This window comes from Pinus tabuliformis, chromosome 4_2 (assembly GCF_031772625.1).
Source record: "Pinus tabuliformis cultivar Carrire ecotype Pingquan chromosome 4_2, CPIR1, whole genome shotgun sequence".
In the NCBI taxonomy this organism is placed as follows: domain Eukaryota; kingdom Viridiplantae; phylum Streptophyta; class Pinopsida; order Pinales; family Pinaceae; genus Pinus; species Pinus tabuliformis.
In genome coordinates this window covers 326,830,041-326,850,978 of record NC_142304.1, presented here as the reverse complement: position 1 = coordinate 326,850,978, position 20,938 = coordinate 326,830,041, and positions in this window count along the sequence as shown.

The window sequence follows — 20,938 nt, the reverse complement described above, 5'->3', positions numbered from 1 at the left end:
GAGTAAAGTATAGTGAGTAAAAAGTTTTGCTCTTGAAATTTCAATTTTTTTTAGAATTTTTTAGAGATTGTTAAGATTAAGTTAGTACCTAACATGCATATTTTACCTACATATTCATTTCACTACCCTCATTATTCTATTCATCATATTATCCTATTCATATATTCATACCCATTATTCTACATTTAATCCCATAAACATACTCCAAATATTCATTTCATATTCATATATTCACATATTCCATATTCATTTCATATTCCATAACCCTAAGTATTTTTCTTTTGAAAAGCAAATGGATTAAAATAAAGGGTCCAATAGTAAAAACCCTAGAACCTACAAAACCATATACAAGACTAGTATCATGAATTTAATTTTAAATATGACCTAAACATGGTCATTTTAAAATTAAAATACATATATTGAAATACATATATTGAAAGATGCACAAGTAAAGGACTAATTTATTTCGACAAGTTATAATTAAAGTGCATAGAAATGATGCTATGAGGTGTAAAGGTTATCATAATACAAGTAGTGTGATGACCATGCAATGAAAACAAACATTATGGAAATGTTTTGGAGGTATAAGACGTGGGAAATGGATATGAAGAGGAGGTACGATGACAGTTAACGAGGATAATTCCATTCATAAAACTATAAGCCATGCACTTCATTTATATTTACAGGGCAGAGTTTTGGTGAAAGAAGAACATAATCGAGAGTGGTTTTTTGCATCAGAGTATAAGCAGGATGTTTGTTTTCTTTTTCATTTACAAAAGGGTAATTTTTTGAAAGGAACAATGGTTTATTGTTGTAGTGAGATAGAGATTAAACAATCCTGACTTTATTATTTCCAAAGAGTATCAGAAGAAAGGTAAGCCCTACTACTAACTGAATCAAAAATATCTTTATGCATGAATGATTATTATTTTCATTTTCAAAAATGAGGTTAATGATAGTAGAAGGGTATATCAATTAGTTTTCAGGAAACATGACCACCAGAGTAGAACTGAAATTTCATATTGAACAGTGGAAGAAGGAAACTGTAGAAAAATTATATCAAGCAGGGCTTATAAGTTTTCTTCAAAGGTTTAATGGTCATAGTGAGAGTATAACCAGGGAGTTTGTAAACAACTATACCCAGGATCAAACAATGGTAGGAAACTTAATCATTCCATTGACTCCAAAATACATCTCCCAAGCATTAGATCTTCCATTGACAGGAGAAAACTATCATAAAGGCCTACACTTCAAGGATAAAGCATGGACTTTCTTCTTAGAGAAAAACAGGAAGGGAGCCTTTAACAGAGCTAAAGGCATACCTAGGGAGTGGTTCAATGAGCCATGGGGAGAGTTAGTTTGATTATTCAAATATTATTCACATGTGATAAAGGGCATAGTGTGGCACATTTGTATCATGTCAGGTTGATCCAACACATTAAGGGGGAAGTCAAAATAAACTTTCCATATCTATTCTCCTGAAATCTCATCAAGATGATAGAGTCAGTGAGAAATGAGAACAAACCAAGAGAAGCTCAAGTTTATCATCATGGACTAATAAAATTTATTGTATAGCATCAAGTATAAACTCAGGGTATAATCTGGAAATAGTTTTTAGTCCAAAACTAGTACGAAGAACAGGTAATATAAGAAGAGTACAAAATAGATCAGGAAACCAGAGGCATCATGAATTCACCACTTTATCCAAGAACTAGGTCTAAGAATAAAAACAACATTGTTATGGTTGAAAAGGAGACATCTTTCATATCCAATCCTAGGAGGCATAGGAGAAAGAGCCCAATAGAAACAAACAACAAGGACCAAGAAGTACATATTATAGAAACATTTTCTATAGAGAAACAGGTAGAAGACATAATTGAGAGATTGGAGAAAGAAGATTTAGAAAAAGAATCATATTTTGATAATGTGGAAGCCACATAATTTTCAAAAGATAAATAGGAACTAGAAAAAGAATTGCACTCGACCAAAATCAAAGAATTGACAGATCAACTAGAAATAAACAAGATCCTGGAAAATCACTTGAAGAAAGAAAATCAAACATGCAAGAAAAGAATGCAAAGTTAGTAAGGGAGAATGAAAAATCAAATGAGGAGGTAGGCAAACTAAATAGAAAGAATGATATACTTTGAAAACAGGCACTCAAGTGGGTTAAAGAGAAAGACATGTGGAAAAACAAATATGAGAAGCAAAAGGTCAAAGCTACTATTTACAAGGAAGAAAACAATATGGGGATAGATTATTTTTTAGAGACAGCACAGCAAGAAACATCAGGGTCAGGCACAGGATTCACAGCAGAGTTCAAGAGATCTAAGAGGAAGAAACAAGCATGAGGACATGCTTGTGAATCAGCAAGGGGGAGATGTTGGACCTCATTTTTGGTCCAGTTTTGCTTAAGAAAACATACTTAGTTTATATATTTTTCATCCATTTACCATCTCATCCACCCCATTTTGATGTATTTTATGCATATTCAGGTATTTAAATTTAATTTTGCAATTTCTATAAGTTTTTATGAAAATTGAATTTCAAGTGCAATTTTTGGACAACATAAAAAATTCTCGTAATAGCTATATGGATGTCATATTTGCAGGATACCTGGGCACGAGCTGGATACATTTATGGAAAGATTAGGAACTAGGACTGAACTAAATCCAATTGGTTGGGTCAAACCAAGCTAAATCAGTGTTGGGGGGAAAAGTATCTAATGCAGAATGCCTCTATCCCACTCTGAAGGTGATAGTACTTCAACAACAACTGAATGCAAAGCTATTCAAAGTTTCTTCTTTATGAGATGAGAGAGGGAAGAAAAGGATGATCTACTAACCGTTATCTTGCGCTAATAGTCGATCCAGTCTTCACTCCTTGCTGCTTGCTCCTAGCTCCTTGCCCTTTCACCGGCCCAGCTACACACAGATCCTGTAAAAGCACAAGAAGAGGAAACTACAAGAAGCATACATCCATAATCGATTATAGGATTAGTATAAATCAAATATACAAGCATCTATTCATCATAAAGACACATGCATATAGAAGAACCTCAAATACTTTATTGATAATAGAAGTAAAGTTATGAGAGAGTTACAACCACAATGGGCCCGATCCAGCAACACCTCCCAGCTGAAAGAAATCTCCTCTTCACCTCCTTCAAGCAAAACACCCAATAGCTCTATACACAAACCAACAACACTTCCTTACTTGCACAAAATTCCAGCCTCCCTAGACCTCATGAGAGAGCTCTATATATAGGAGATTTGGAGAAAGGATGAGTCAGCTTGAGGCTGGCATAAAGCTGACTAGTGTCCTCTCCCACTTTAGTTAATCTTCAGTTCTTGAGTCCACTTGGAGAATCTTGCTTCCACTTGGAGATCAAGACCCTCTTACTCATCATAGGGCGAATTCCTTGAACCAAGTGTCAGTTTGGAAGCTTCCTGGGCAGTTGACACCTTGCAGAATGACTGTGCCACTTGGCCAATCTCGCCCAGCGCAGGTAGCCTTCATTGATTTTGACCTTCAGCGTAGGTACAAGGAGGAGCAGTTGACATTCAGCGCATATGCTCAGTGGAGCAGCTGACATGATCCAGAAATAGCCTGTTTTTGAGTGTTCTCAGGTGGAGAACTGATTTTCAGTGCTGTGGTTTGCAGACCTTGTTCCTCTAAGGGTAAGAACAACATGTTTAGGGACTTTGGATCCCTCAGATTATCGACATTTCATGCTCCATGCTGTTAGGCACAAAAATGTCTATAACAGTTGCCCCCTAAAGTATGAGGTCGTTTACCGGGTGAAATGCTTTATTAGGAGGATCCGAAGTTCATTCAATCGCTGAGAGGTGCCCTGCAATAAAATACAATACAATACATTATTTTTCATTCTGCTTTCATGATCTAGCTGAGGCGGGCATTCCCATGCTCAGCTTTATAAATCCATTTTGGTACACATAACAGACGACCGTCTGATGATAGACTGATAATTCTCTGCTGAAATTATCATCCTTTGAGTAGGATGATCATCTGCTGCAATAGTGTACATATCCAATGTCTTTATATTTCCTGAATATATATCGCAGCCCGGATGGATGAAACTAGATCCGGGGTCTTCAATCTCGTTCGATCTTCACTCTAAGTACAAGTCGATCCATGTGAGAATTGCGCTGAAGTCGAACATGGAAAGACATCGCTTGATTACCGGTCAATAATGTAAACCGTTAACAAGCGCGAGAGGAATCACCAATAATGACAATGACCCTCAAGGTACTACAGTACAATTCACGTGGTGTGAATAAAGGACTTGGCGTCGAACACCACGCAAAATCTTCTGGTCGAAGGTCATTGATGTATACCTGTCGCCGGAAGTGAGAAACTTGCCATTGAGGCATGCAAGCTTCAAAGTACTGGGGGGGTGTTCCTAGATCAACTTCTTGGATAATGAGATGAAGTCGACAAGAAGCGATCCGTCAAAGGAGGGCCTTAATGAATCCCACATCAGTGACACGGAACGGAGCTAATGACTTTAGTGGAGGTGAAAACAATCTGTGAAATATGATTCAGGGTGGCGAACATGGGTGGATGAAGGATAATGTATGGCAGTGGATGGGACACGGTTGACTCTTTCTGAACACATCTCTTGAACATATAACGACACTGATGTGATGGATCGGTAGCATTACCCCAAATACGGATGGTTTGGCGAAGACCATGGTGATGAGACCGGTGAATGAAACAACCCAACCCGATGTGATACGGAGGACAAAGTGTCATGTTCAAGAGCGACTTGCTACCATCAAAGCTTTGAGGTTCTCCCAATTTTTCCCCAGTCATTTCTGACCAGTACCTCTTTATTTTTGTCAAGCTTGAGGAGGATAACATATGCTTGTTCTATAACCTGCCCTTCGGGCAAGCCCATCGCTATGTTTTAACGAGCCTAGCGATAGGGAAACTCGTTCTCGTCTAAAGACAATTTTGTCGCTATTTAATCGTTTTAACGAGTCTAGCGACAAAGACAACTCGGTCCTTTTCATTTTTAGAGAGTCTGAAAAGGTACAGAAAGTTAACTCCAAAATTCATTTTTCGTCATCTAATCCCTTAAGTCTGAAAAAGTATAAAACAATACAAAAGGGATGAATTTTCGATAACTTTAATGAGCCGAATAAAACAAGCGCTCGAACTTTTTCTGCAATAATCCCTCAGGTCCAAAAAGATTAAAATCTAGAGGAGGGATAGCTCTTCCGGTCTTTTTAACGAGCTGGAAGGCCAAAACTCGGCAAACTTTTCATATTTTACGAGTCAATTGAAAAGAGTTCAAAGAAGACTCGTCTTTTGAGGAACGAGTGATAAACGGGTATAGCAGCAGATTCCAGGTACAGGTTGGAATTTTCCAATCACGGCAGTGTCACAAGGATGGCTAAGTGAAATCACTCTTCGCAGCTGTTCCTCAAAATGGGTAAACAATCATATGGGGGTGAATGATCGGCCAAACGGAATGGAGGTGACAGGTGTAAACATGACCAAGGCTTTTATGGCTAATAATTTTACGATCACAATGGTTATTTACCGGGATAGGTTCATTTTTTAATGAGCTTGAACTCTGGTGGAACCCTTGCTCACGCTTTTCTATTTTTTAACGAGCATAAATTCCGCGGTAAAACTGCTCGAACTTGCGTTTATTTTTTAACGAGCATGAACTTTATGCTAAAACTGCTCGATATACCAGTCATAAGATAAGAATGTCTCCTGAAAGATCCCATTTTTTATAGAGCTTGCGCCTTACCAAAGCTATGCTCCCTCTCATCCTTTCTTTATGTAAGTTAGGAAACGATCAATGACCGCTCTTTGCTTAAACTCCAAAAGGTTTGCATGCCCCCGGGTATAAGGTACAATTTCAAGGCTGCCCCTACTTATCCTTCAAAACTTTCGTTTTGATGGGTGAGGCTTGCCTCTTTCAGGTTATCCAAAAAATGGTTTTATTTGCTGCCGCAAATGAAACTCTTTCTTCGGCGATGTCTATCATTAGGTTACTCAAAGATGGTTACTACTTGTTGCAGCAAAGGAATCCCTTTCTTTGGAGGCTGCCCCTACTTATCCTCTAAAACATTAGTTTTAATGGGTGAGGCTTGCCTTTTACCCAAAGACGGTTACCATTTGCTGCCGCAATAGAATCTCTTTCCTTGGTAACCTACTTGTTTAGGCAAAGGTGAATGACTAGAAATCATCAAACACATAACTTTGACAAAAGAATCTTGTTCTAGAACAACCCCTTTTCCTTCCATGGACGGGGTACGGACTAGTCATATTCTTTCGCGGAAATTCTACTTTATACCCAAGGTTTCCTCTGCTCGAAGCAGACCAGGATGCATGCCCCCTGGGTTCCAGTTCTATCTTTCCGAATCACTCGCATTCATCGGGAAGGAGGACTGGGGGTGGAGACATTTCTTGGGTGAATAGACCATTGAGGATTGGTATTTGACTATTTGCGATGCGTGATCCCGGAAATGAAAGTTGGTCTGCGAGCTTGACCATCCTTCCTTCGTGTGGAAAACACATTACTCTAAAGAGTGAGGAGACTATAGCTCCCATGCAATATATATAGTCTCGTCCAAGGAGTAGGTTATAATCCAAGGGTCCTTGAACGACCATCACGTTCAAATTAACGGTCTTCCCTTTTAATGTAACAGGCACATTGGGGAGGATCCCTAATGGTCGACTGGTTCCTTTATCAAAGCCCGAGAGATTTCTTATCTCAGGCAAAAGCGCCGGAGAACCCAGTGCTTTCCAAGCAACAGAGGAAAGGATACTCACAGATGCCCCTTCATCAATGATAGTTCCAGCCATCACCATTCTATAAATTTGGACTATGATTCTGAATGGTATACTGGCTGGTAACCGGGGTCTGCCTAGTTGGTTCCAATCAAAGGACGCAACCAGGTTGCTTGGTGGTGGGACCGAATATACGGCCGGATACGACCCTGACGATGTTCCTTCCTGCGATAAAGGAATGGGTGCATTGCCCTGATGCTCATCAGAATCTGTGTTGATGAAAATAATCTGGATGGTGTCATCCTTATTCTCTTCCGTGAGGGTGTCATTTGAAGATGAATCTTCAGTGACGGTGTCATTTGAGGATGAAACCTCTGAAGGAGGAACCGGGTCAACTGCCGTATCGACCTTTAGACTTTCGTCTGGTCTGGATTCAGTAGGTTCATTTTCAACGACTGACGCTTCAGCTGACCACTTGAGCGGGCCAGCTGTATTTTCAACCAACGAAGGACTTGGCACGAGTTTTTTGTATCCAGGAGGAAGTACTACCGGAGAAACCGGACGATCTTCCAAAACTCTCTTCGCTTCGTCTAAGAAGGGACAACGGTGGATGGCGTGACCGCCTTCACATAGTCTGCAGGGGGATTTTGCTCCCCCTCTTTGTCTTGAACCTTCACTTTCGCTGGTTGACGGTAAACAATCAACATGGTTATCAGAGGTTGATGCTCCCGAATTGTGCAGACGAGGGGACTAGTCCCTTAGTATCCGGGGAATACAGGGACAATCTCTATGGAAGTGGTCTCCTCTACATATGACACATGGCGATTTAGGCCCGGTCTGTGCTGTGTGTGGGTTTTTGTCAGATGTCTTTTGCTTGCCCCCAGTCGCCTTAGGCTCCTTCTTCTTCTTCTCTTTCTTCTTCTTTTCCTTCTTCTCCGTAGGAGCTTGGCTTTTGCCAGCTTTACCTTTTGAAGATGAAGGATTGGAGGAAGGGTTAGAGGAAGTAGAAGGCTGGTGGGAGGCTCTAGACTCATCTAACTATTGACTCGACTGCTCAGGAACCATGGTGTTCTGAACTACACTAGTTGAGAATAGCCAAACAGGCAGGCCAATTGTCAGTCTTGGAAGCGACAATGTGGCCATGTGGGGCGCACCAAATTCTCCCCAAGAGGAGAAAGGACCAGGATTTCCATCATGTGGAGTTCCTTGGTTGGGGCGTTCCATGTTCTCAACTCAAAGATCAACGCGGGAATAGGAGGTGATTATGTTCCGTTTAAAATAAATTTTATAACGACGCTTAGACACAACTTGCTTTTTCACTTTTTAAGAGTCGAGAAAAAGCTAAAGATGACTCTAGTCTCCTTCGATGTTTTAACGAGCCCGAAGTGACAAATGCTTGGATGGACTTTTTCAGTTATAGAGTTTGAAAAAGGCCAAAAGAAACTGCTCTGGAGTTCTAGGCAGAGGGTGTGCCAAACCTTTCGCAAAACCACAGAATACGTTTTACGGTACGAGTGGTCGATCTTCGTGAATGCTGTGTTCACTGCATTGCAATCAGTAGGGCGGCCGACACGGTTTCCTATGGATAAAGGCTTTGATCCTATAAGGGTCTCCCAATATATACGCGACGGTACGTGGGAGCACAAGTCCGTATTGATACTTATCGCTTCACCGTGGAGGAATCACCCAACCACTCAACGCTAAGATATCACGTTTAACGACGCCGGAACACGTCTCTAGCTTAGACCTCTAGATGTTTGCGTTATGTTTCAATGCGTTGTTATGTAAATTCAATTTATTTTAAGGTTGATCTTGTTTAGCAGTTTGCCTTTATGGATCACCACGAGATGTATAGAAACACTCCTGAATGCAATCTAAGATGATAAGCAAGCTTTTCAATCTTTCAACTTTGAAAACCTTAACTACTGAGGGAGAAGGAAGATAACACCTTTTCACACAGATCATAGAGCACACACTAATGCACTTTTCTAAATCAACATGCAAACTGTCATAATGCACATGCACAATGCAAGTATTTCTTTTCTCTTTCTTAATGTTGATGAAATGCAAAAAGAAAGCTGTTGTATAACTTTGAATTCAATTTCAAGCGGAAGCAAACAAGTTTGTCCAAAATCGAAAGACACCTTACGATTCACTTGTTTCGACACTTAGAAATATATAAATTCAAACCATATCACGAAAGCGACAAACTCAATCAGCTATGAACAACAAATAAACTAACTCTCAAGATCAGAACGACACTTAATCACAGGTCTAGATCTAAGAGGTCAATGCAAGAATGGTTCACTTTTGTTATGGGAAACTGTAAATGACACAAGAAATACAAAAGAACAAATACAATTTCTTTATACAACTGAGGCGGAATAATGACAAAGGAAGATGGTTTCAGATAGGCCCACTGACTGGCAACAAACAGCAAAAACAATAGTGAAAACAAGGCAAGACACAGCAGGAAACCCCAGTAGCTCAAGCCAAGACTGGTCCAGCGCAGGTGTAACACTGCCTGTTTGACCTTCAGCGCAGGTAGCCCCTTCGGGAACTGCGCTGAAATGCAGACTGCCTTTGTACAGCCTGCAATGAAGAACGAGACTTTCGTCCGTCTTGGTTTCCGGGTCACAGATTGCTCAAAAATTCACAGTTTTTGCTCAAATCAGAAGCTATCAGTCAAGGACACACTAAGGGATGTAAAGGAGGATGAAAAGCTATCACTAAGAGCTTATTAGAGTCCTTGTGGATCAGCTCTTCAAATCATAAACTTGCCCAGAAACTGAGCTAGAGTAGCTGCCCTCTACTTTGTGTTTGATGGATTCAAACACAGTTCGATTCGGTACTCCCTTTGTTTATGAAATGAATAGCAAAAAACCACAAACAACCAACAAGATACGCTCCCCAACGGAGTCGCCAATTTGTTGGGGGGAAAAGTATCTAATGCAGAATGCCTCTATCCCACTCTGAAGGTGATAGTACTTCAGCAACAACTGAATGCAAAGCTATTCAAAGTTTCTTCTTTATGAGATGAGAGAGGGAAGAAAAGGATGATCTACTAACCGTTATCTTGCGCTAATAGTCGATCCAGTCTTCACTCCTTGCTGCTTGCTCCTAGCTCCTTGCCCTTTCACCGGCCCAGCTACACACAGATCCTGTAAAAGCACAAGAAGAGGAAACTACAAGAAGCATACATCCATAATCGATTATAGGATTAGTATAAATCAAATATACAAGCATCTATTCATCATAAAGACACATGCATATAGAAGAACCTCAAATACTTTATTGATAATAGAAGTAAAGTTCTGAGAGAGTTACAACCACAATGGGCCCGATCCAGCAACACCTCCCAGCTGAAAGAAATCTCCTCTTCACCTCCTTCAAGAAAAACACCCAATAGCTCTATACACAAACCAACAGCACTTCCTTACTTGCACAAAATTCCAGCCTCCCTACCTCATGAGAGAGCTCTATATATAGGAGATTTGGAGAAAGGATGAGTCAGCTTGAGGCTGGCATAAAGCTGACTAGTGTCCTCTCCCACTTTAGTTAATCTTCAGTTCTTGAGTCCACTTGGAGAATCTTGCTTCCACTTGGAGATCAAGACCCTCTTACTCATCATAGGGCGAATTCCTTGAACCAAGTGTCAGTTTGGAAGCTTCCTGGGCAGTTGACACCTTGCAGAATGACTGTGCCACTTGGCCAATCTCGCCCAGCGCAGGTAGCCTTCATTGATTTTGACCTTCAGCGCAGGTACAAGGAGGAGCAGTTGACATTCAGTGCATATGCTCAGTGGAGCAGCTGACATGATCCAGAAATAGCCTGTTTTTGAGTGTTCTCAGGTGGAGAACTGATTTTCAGTGTTGTGGTTTGCAGACCTTGTTCCTCTAAGGGTAAGAACAACATGTTTAGGGACTTTGGATCCCTCAGATTATCGACATTTCATGCTCCATGCTGTTAGGCACAAAAATGTCTATAACAATCAGGCCCGGTCAAAGTTGGTCAACCATGACCAGTCACCTAGAAAATCCCTAGAAAATAGGGCAGTTTTATGATTTCATGGGATTTTCCATATTTTTAGTGATAGGTTGGATGAATTCGACTTGGATAGGTGGATATGGATAGATATATTTGTTAGAGATACTTTAGATCAATTTGTTTCATGATCTTCTATTTAAGCCAAAACTTTGAAGGCTTATGCATGTAGAATTTGTATAATTTATGTTGAGACATTTGAATATTTGAAGTTAATTTGAAGAACCTGTTCTACTTTCATTTTTTTGTTCAATGGTGTGGATGATTGACTGAAGTTGCAGTAGTTGATAAACTCTTCAAGTGTGCAAAGCAAGGGTGGAGGGCCCCCACTCCAAGCTAAGTACACTTCATTGTTAAACTAGCTTGATTTTCATGAACTAGTTGCTTCATAGTTTCTTACTTGAATTGATGTGTGATGATTTATGTTTTCTAATGAATCTTGGTTTATTTATAATTTTGATATGAAGGGACAACACCGTGTTTAAGTTGAACCTTCCTTCTATTGGATTAATGAATAAAACCTAGAGTTCATCTTTCTTGATTTCAAGCAATTTTATGCAATTCCAGTATTCTAACAATAGCATAATGATGAATGAATTTGTGATGAGGAATATCAAGGATCCCCTAAGTTAGGAGCCTCTTTAATTGTTTATTTATGCATCTTAAGATGTTGTCAATTAATGGTTTTCTATTTCTATTCATCAAGTAATATTGTAGAAGAAGGACACACATGGACCTCTTAAGTTAAGAGCTACTTCATCTCACATATATTGCAGAAGTGAATTAGAAAATATTTGATTAGATTTATATTTGTAATATGTAATTCCTTAGTTCTTAATATGTTATCTTCTAAGCTTAACTACATATGATATCCATACATTGTGGACATGCCTCCAAGTTTTACAAACCTGGATTGATAAGGAAATACTTGTGTTAATTTGTGTTAACAATTTAGCCCAACAATAATCATATATAAAAAAACAATAATTGACATAGGGGATGTTATTAAAGTGTGGGAAATGGAAAGTGTTAACTATGGCATGAAATTGAGTGTGTTGTGCATTAATGTTTGTTTTGATTTTACTAGGGCATAACAAAATGTTATCGTTCCTTTTCAAAAAGGAAGAACAAGACTAATTAATGGAGTTGTATTTAGTGTGACTTTTTTGACATTCTGGTACTGGAATCTAGTGGAAAAAGTTGAGGTGAAATTTTGGTTTGTGTTATTTAAACTGGTTTTTTTTGCTGTATATATGGATTCAGCACCCTCAAAACCCCTAGGGCACTTCCATTATGCAAGGATTATCCATCAAGCTTGTAATTTCAATAAATTCCCAACCTTTTTAGAGAAATTAGACCGGAAAACCCCACTAGAAAAACTTCCAAAATATTGCACTAAAGACAACTTGCTAATTAATTGGTGATAAAAGAGTCAGGGCAGAATGTCTCAAATATACCTAAATGAATAAAGAATCCAAGCCATGATAGTAAAAAGGGAACATTTGTTTACATGAAAAGCTCAGATGAGACATGATACATATCAAGAGCATGAGGAGTATATGGTGAACATGGTCATGAAGGCCCAGGGATAGGTGGCTAGGTATAGGTTAAATGACATGTTGTTACTCCCCCTTTTCAAACCCCATGATATATGTTGGTCATTGTATGGCCAAACAAAGCTATACTAGTTACATGCCTTTGGCTCGCCCCAACATGGGTTAATGTCACCATGCAACAATCCCCTGAGTGTGAAAATTTTACTCAATAAAAACTTTGACGGTAAACAGAAGTTGTAAAAGTGGCCAAGTAGGCCTTATTTGACTCCCTTCTTTTATTTTGGGTGGGATTGTTATAAGCATGCAATGAATAGACATGTATAACAGTAACCCAACACACATTTTTTGTATTGTTATGTCAGATAACTCCTTTAGGTGATTAAAAAGTAAGTTGGGGAAAACGTAGCGATGCTACACATCATGTAAGAGTAAAAAAAACTTTACGAGGCCCCTATGGCATGGTTCTATTGTTTATATAAACTATATGAAGGAGAGCTATGGAGCTACGCCAATAGACATCAAACTACTCCAATAAACAATCTTTCCTTCCCAACCATTTTTCATGCTTGCTTGTTTTTGGGGGAGTTAACTCCCATGGCCATAAGAACTTAATGGTGAATCACCCCTTATAGGATCTAGGGGCATGGTTGTATTTAATTGAGACCATAGGGCATAGTTGGAGTGACACCATGTTCTTCATCATTTAAGATGCAAAGACATATAACCACATAGGAGATAATTTTTTGTGTTGTCATGCCATTGCACATAGAGATTCCACGTAGTGCAGTGGGGGTCATGTGGCTCATAAGCAGTGGTCTCAAGGCCCATTATCATGGATTCAATGACCATGTTTAATACCAAGTTGATGGCCTATCATTCATACAATGGATAAGTTCAAATGCAAGCCAATACATAACTATTGGCTTGATATGGTGAAAACCCTAGTATGGCTATGTTGTTAGTGGTTAAACTTGCTTATTATAATTTTTATTATGTTGTCCACCACCCAATACCATCAACATATGTACGTTGGCATTGTTGGAGTGAGGCCAAGTTCTTGTTTTCCCAACACTTATACTCCTTGTGATGTGAGCACATAATCAACATGATGTTTGAAACATATATAAAAATATTAACTCATCAAGGCAATCAAGGTATCATTGCCCTCTTGTTTGCTATGTTTTTTTCATGTTTTTTTTATATTCCAAGTTATTCATAAAATCCAAAGTGTTGATTGTTTCATGTGGAAAGGCGTAATAATGTTTTATTAGAATAACACATTGATAATATGATAATATAACCGCATCACCCACTCTTAAATATATTAGAACCATAAGAAATAATCACAACCTTCAAACCACATTCATGTTTTAGACATAATCCAATACTTATCGATGGAAAACTTCATGCAATGCCACGTAAAAAATGGTAGTATAATGATGTCAATATTTCCTTATTCCTCCTTACCTACATATTTAAAAAATTAATTTCTTTTATAGGAATTAATTATTTCTTAGGAGGGGAGACTGTGATGATAGTGCAATTGTTTATGCAATTTTTTTGTGAAGTGGCTCAATAGATTTTTGCTTTCCTTTTTCTATTCATGTTTTAGATTAACAGTTGTCAATCTAACAAATAAAGTTGATTCATCAGAGCACTCTCAATCATAATAATACATTTAACCTAAATTTTCACTTTAGAACATCCATTATTGAATGAACAACTGCGTTAGAAAATGGTTCACCATTTAATTTATGTGTGTCTTTGATATTTTCCCTCAATATATATCGTGTGCTACCTCACAAGTATACTAATTCAGTTTGATAATAAATGTATCAAATTCTTCCTGAATAAATTTGCTTGACATTTTGGCGACATTGTTGGAGAGGTGTTGAAATGACCAATCTCGAGTGAGTATGGAATTGTTTTATGTTTTTGACCAACATTGGGGGGGGGGGGGGGATGGAAAAGGAAAGCACAATGTGAGAACCAATGTTATTGCTCTGGTGAGTCTCCACAAGCCCTTTTTTGTTGGATATTTAGTAGTATAATGTTCCTTTTTATTGAGTTTTTTGGAAGATTAATTCTTTAGAATGATAAAAGATATATTACTAGAGGTAAGGAAAGAGGAAATAATCATAAGAAAGTGAAGTTTTTCACCCCACCTAGTGATGTGACAAGCACCACCAATCCTACTCACCCGCTATGAGGAACGATTGAAGAGGAAACCTCAAATAAAAAGGTTGAGGAAATAGAAGCTCCTTTGGAAGAATATATAGAATAACTCTTTATCCTGTGACATCAAATGGAAGACAAAGAAGGAACAGGCTCTAACTATGAGGGAATGACTACATTTGATTTCCCTATTAGAGATCTTGGTGAAGTAGCACCAATGGAAAACATCCCTCTGTCTATTCTACCAAACTTTCATGGTTTGATAAGCAAATATCCCAATGTGTTTTTACTCAAGTTTGATATACTTTGCAAGAGATATGATTACAATAAAAATGTGCAAAAACTGATTTGTTTTTTCCTGCCACCTTAAAGGGGGAAGCCCTCTGATGGTTCATGGGCCTTAAATAAAATAGTATACAAACATGGGATGACATGAAAAAATAATTTTTGAAGAAGTATCATAATTACTGCAGTGGCATGGAACTTAGAGAGTAGATATTTAAGATGATGTAGAAGGAAGATAAGAGCTTGGAGGAATATATAGAATGGTTCCAGTATAAACTCTAAATATCAAATCACAATCAGCTTAGAAATGAAGCAAAAAGGACACTCTTATTGAAAGGAAAAATAGATGAATGTGTAGAGGTTCTAAATATGATGGCGTTTGGGGACGTTTCCTAGCTAAGTATGATGAATTGTGTGCATTGTGTAAATGATACTCGAGAGGAAAATCAAATATTGGTATAAACTCCAAAGATTCCACTTCTATATTTGTAAGACCAACTGTAAGAATAGGAACAAGAGTTATGAAGACTAAAACTTGTAATCTATTTGAGAATTTTAAAACTAACATTCTTATCAATTTGAGTTTGCAATTGGATACCTTGCAGGCTAGAAAGAAGTAGGAGAAGTCAAAAAAATATTTAGCCATATTTTGTTCCAAATGTCAAGAAAAAAATCCCTTAAGGAGTTTCCCATTGTATAGTGTTGAAATATATTCTACATGTTGAGAACGTCATGCCACGAAATATTTCCCTTCCTTTCCAAGAATTAAAGAAATATATCAAGGAGAGTAGGAGGCTTTAAGTTAATTATATGTAATGACACCTCGAAAACCATGGAAACATCAACCTCCAACTATCGCACCAAATTCCACACCTTAATTTTCATATTTTCCTAACAAGATGTGGAATACTCCTATACCATGGCAACCTTGGATGCCTCAACCACAATAAATTTGGAAGCAATATTGATGTGGTCCATCTTATAATGGCATGTTTATTTCTCTTTATCATGTGGTACAAATGGGAAGGCTAAAATGGGATTTAAGATCGATAAATAGTCCTCCATTTTTTCTTTGACAGGTCGCTACAAAATTATTTGACATCACATTGTCCAAAATTCAATTTAGTGATTTCTAGGAAAATGAGAAGCTGGCGCTGCTAAATAATTTGGCAACATCCTTTACAAAATATCAATGCCTGTGTTGTCAAATAATTTGGCAATGCCCTATTCCAAACAAGGTACTCTGTTTCAGTTTAATAGCATCCAAATCTCTAAAAAAATAAAAAACTAAAAATAACCATGCATTATTTGCACCAAAACACAGTGCACATTCCTTCACAAAGATTTTAAATTGATACAATAAGAATAAAAAATATAAATATATTATAAAAATTACCGAAGCCACTGGGTTTAATTTTTCTTTTATAAATTGATTCAACAAGCTACATGTTTTCATACAATGACTAGTGTTAAATGATCAAGTGCGCACGAATGAAACTACGAGTTCACAAGAAAAAAACAAATTGGTTTAATCGTAGGGTTATGATATAATGTCAAACCTTTTAATATTCCCACAAACTTATAGTCCCATTTGTTTTTCATTTACACCATTCACATAGAAAATAACTTATGGTTCATGCAGATTAGAAAGTAGAGTGTGGCTCATATTGCAAGAACTGTAGTTACACAGAAAACTACGAGTTCCACTTTTTTTCTCCCTCGCAAACTTCCCAACACTCTTATTTTTACTCCCAAAAAAAAAGAAAATTGATCATTACAACCAAGAGTCACGAATGTGAATCAATTCCATTTCTCCACAAAATAAGGGAAAGTGAAAACTATATTTACAACAAAAAATAATTTATCAAGATAAGTAACTCCTCCATCTTATTATTATTTTTTAAAAATCAAAACCTAATTCAAAATTAAATATTCAAAACTTCTTAACCAAACATTTAAAAAAGAAATCTTCCAGCATTACCATGTGACCATCCGATCACAATGGTAAGATCTCATCCAGACTCTTCATATCTCATGCTCGCTTAATGCACCTACATCAGGATCCTGAAGGAAGAAATATTTATGAGCTCTTTCTTATAAGGTATTTTACAAAATAACTTATTTTCTATAGAGCTACAAAATTCATCCAAGTAGAATCCTTAATTGTATGACCTTTACACTTCACTAAGAACTCCCGATATTACTTTCCTCTTATTTTCTTTGCAATATTTGTGTCCAAAATCATTTCAGCCTCCGATATTTTTTTCATAGGCATTTGTTTTACCCACTATTTCTCATTGAATTCATCACTCTTTGTATTTGTTGTAGATGAGTCTTTGTCATCTGTTGGATAAGGACACAAATCAGTCACATTGAAGATTGGTGAAATACCTATACCTGTGGGTAATTCTAGTTCATACGCATTTTCGTAAAACTTACAAAGTATCTTGCAAGGCCCTATTTTATTCATCTTAATTTTATTATAACCATTTCTTGGAAATATCTTTTTTCTAAGGTGAGATAAGACCATGTCTCCCACCTCAAAGTTCACTTCTCTTATTTATAAATCTACTTCTTGCTTGTATTTGGAGTCCCTGACTTGTAACCTCTTCTTAACTTGCTCATGTAACTCACTCATTGCTGCTAAAAAATCTTCTCATTCAACACTTCTTTGTTCCAATTTTCCCAAATATCACAGTTCACAAACTCCCCTAGGGTGTATTCCGTACAAAATATGAAATGGACTTTTCCTTGTACTCCTATTTGGAAAATAATTATATGTGAACTCTGCTATACACAATACCATTGCTTGGGATGATCACTCACAAGGCTTCTCAATATGTTCCCAAGAGTTATGTTCACCACTTAATTCTATCCATCATACTGTGGATGATACATTGAGTTGAATTTTAACTTCATTCCAATTTTCTTCCAGAAGGCTCTCCAAAAATTCCCTGTAAACCTTGTGTCCCTATTAGAAATTATACTTTTCAACAAAGCATGTAGTCGAGAAATCTCATTGAAAAAAAATTTAACCACATGTGTAGTGTCGCTAGTTTTGTAACATGGAATAAAATGATTCATCTTTGTAAATCTATCCACAACTACAAGTTTAGGTCATTACATCATTGAGTCTTTGGTACACCCAAAACAAAATCCATACTCATCGAGTCCCATGGTCTACCGGGAATGGGTAAAGAAGTATATAGTCTATCATTTGGACTCCTTCCTTTCACATTCTGACACACCCTGTACCTACTCACATGTTTCTACATATCCACTCTCATCTTTGGCCAGAAATAAAAATGGTTCAATTGGGCCAAGTGGCTTATCAACACCAAAATGTCCTTCCAACCCTCAATTGTGGTTTTCTTGTATCAAGTTCTCTCTCATAAAACATTTGGGAATACATAGTCAGTTGTTCCTTAATAACAGACCATCCTGCAACATGAAATCTTTCCACGGGTTGCTATCTCTGTTTAAAGGATCCTTGCATGCATCAAAATCTTCTTGAAAATAAACATTAACTTCATACAAATACTTCAAATAGTCAAAGCCTAAGGCTTTCACTTAAATATCTTGCATGATCAAACTTCTCCTGCTCAAAGCATCAACTACCTTATTTTCTTGGCCATTTATATGCTTTAGAAAAAAGGTGAAGCTCTATAGAAATTTGACCCACTTGGCATGCTTATGGTTTTAATTTGTGTTTTTGCATTATATACTATAATACAGAAAGGTTAGAGAACAAAATAAACTCCTTCTACATTAAATAATGCCTCCAATGCTTCAAATCTTGAACCACAACATAAGTCTTTGTCTTAATAAGAGTATTTATGTTTTGAGTCACTTAACTTCTTGCTGAAATATGCAATAGGTTTATCTTCTTGGCTTAGTACAGCACCAATGGTTGTCCCACTAGCATCAAATCTTACTTAGAAAAGCTTATTGAAGTCAGGAAACTTCAACACTGGTCTCTCAGTGATATTCATGTTCAATAGTTTGAAACTCTCCTCTCTTGTATCTATGATAGGTGCGCAAATACCACTGAAGTTCCTAATAAACTTCCAATAGAAGATGGCTAAGCCATGAAAGATTTTAAATTTGCAAAAATGCTTGGGTGAAGGCCAATTCAGAACTGCCTCTATTTTCTCTGGATCCATTTTCAGTCCATATTTTGAAATGAAAAAACCTAAGTATACTAACTCAGGTTTCATAAAATTACATTTCTTCAGGTTAATTAAGAACTTTTCTTACTGCAATCTCTCTAGAACATATCTCACATGTCTAAGGTGCTCTTCTTTAGTTTGACTAAAAATTAAGATATCATCTAAGTAAACAATAAAAAAATTACCAATGAACTCCTTCAAGACTTTGTTCATCAACCACATGAATGTACTAGGTGCTTCTTTCATTCCAGATGGCGTGACTAGCCATTCGCACAACCCATCATTGGCCTTGAAGGTTGTATTCCACTCATCCCCTTCTCTGATCCACACTTGATGCTAACCACTTTTCATATCAATTTGAAAAGTAAGTTGCTCCACTCAATCAGTCCATCATATCATCCATTTGTGCAATTGAAATCTATATCTAATTTTGATCTTGTTGATTTCTTTAGTGTATACACATCCTCCACTCTCCACACTTTTTTGGACTTAGTATTCTAGGCACAACACATGGAATCAAGCTCTCTCTTATCAACCCTTTGTCTAACAACTCCTTAACATGTTTCCTTATTTCTTTATTTTCCTTTGGTGTCATTCAATATGCATCCTTATTTGGAAGGCTTGCTCCCAATATGAAATCTATGTGATGTCTAGTGCTTCTTTTGGGTGGCAACTCGCTTGGAAAATAAACTACTAAAACATAATTAAATTCATGCAACATTTCCTGAATTTCAATGGATAAATATGCAATTTTAGTGTGAAGAAGTATTACCTTTGGTTTTTAGATTACGACATAACTGACATCCTCTTTGTCCATTTGTTGCAAAAATTCTTTACTGCTTAATAATAATTCCTTTCGGCTGCTTGTTTCAACTACACTTTATTCCTTCAATGGTACAAGAGTATGTTTTATGCCATCCTTTGTAGGAATTTACAGGGTATGTTCCTCAGACAGAACACCAAAGGACACTGCTCACAAACAGATCACAGATCAATACATCAGTATTTTTGACATGGTTAAAACCCTCAAAGAGGGAAACAGTCCACGGCCTGAGCCAATGGGCCACTTCAGGAAATTTAATAATAAAAGAATGAATAAGCTTCTCTCATGAATGGTTACACTACAAATGACCCTCCATGCTCTTTAAATAGAGATCATGGACCAATCGGGTGTTAAGCCATGGATCAAGTGTCGGTAATCCCGAGGAGAGAATGAACCGTCGGATCACTACATATCGTGACCGTCGGATTGTAAGTTACAAAAAGTACATAGTAAAGAAACACACTTTACCTAACTCTATACTAGACCAAGTTATACTTAACTACTTCCTATGTGTCGGAATATCCTAACATCCCCCCTTAAGAACAACTTGGGATAGGATTGAAGGATGTACAAATATGACACAATAGGAGAAGGAAGGAGGCACTAGAGCCTATCCCCCCTTAGTGAAAACTTCCTGAACTCCAACCATAAATCGAAGTTTAGTAAACTTCGCCTCTGTGAGAGACTTTGTAAAGATGTCTACAACTTGATCATCTGTTGAACAATATTGCACTTCAAGAACATGGTCGTGAATGAGCTTTCTGATGAAGTGCATGTGCAATTCAATGTGTTTGATGCGCTGATGTTGGACTGGATCTTTTCATAGTTGAATGGCACTTTGATTATCACACCAAAGTGTAGTCGGATGCTACTGTTGAAAGCCAAACTCTGACAGGATCTGACGAAGCCACAAGGCTTCCTTACTAGCTTATACGACACCATGATACTCTGCTTCTACTGAAGAAAGAGAAATGGAACCTTGTTTCTTGCAAGCCCATGTAATAGGTCCTGAACCAAGAGTGAACACATAACCTGTAGTAGACTTCCGATCATCAGGGTCACCAGCCCAATTGGAATCAGTGAAACCAACCAATAGAGGAGATGCTTCGGCACTG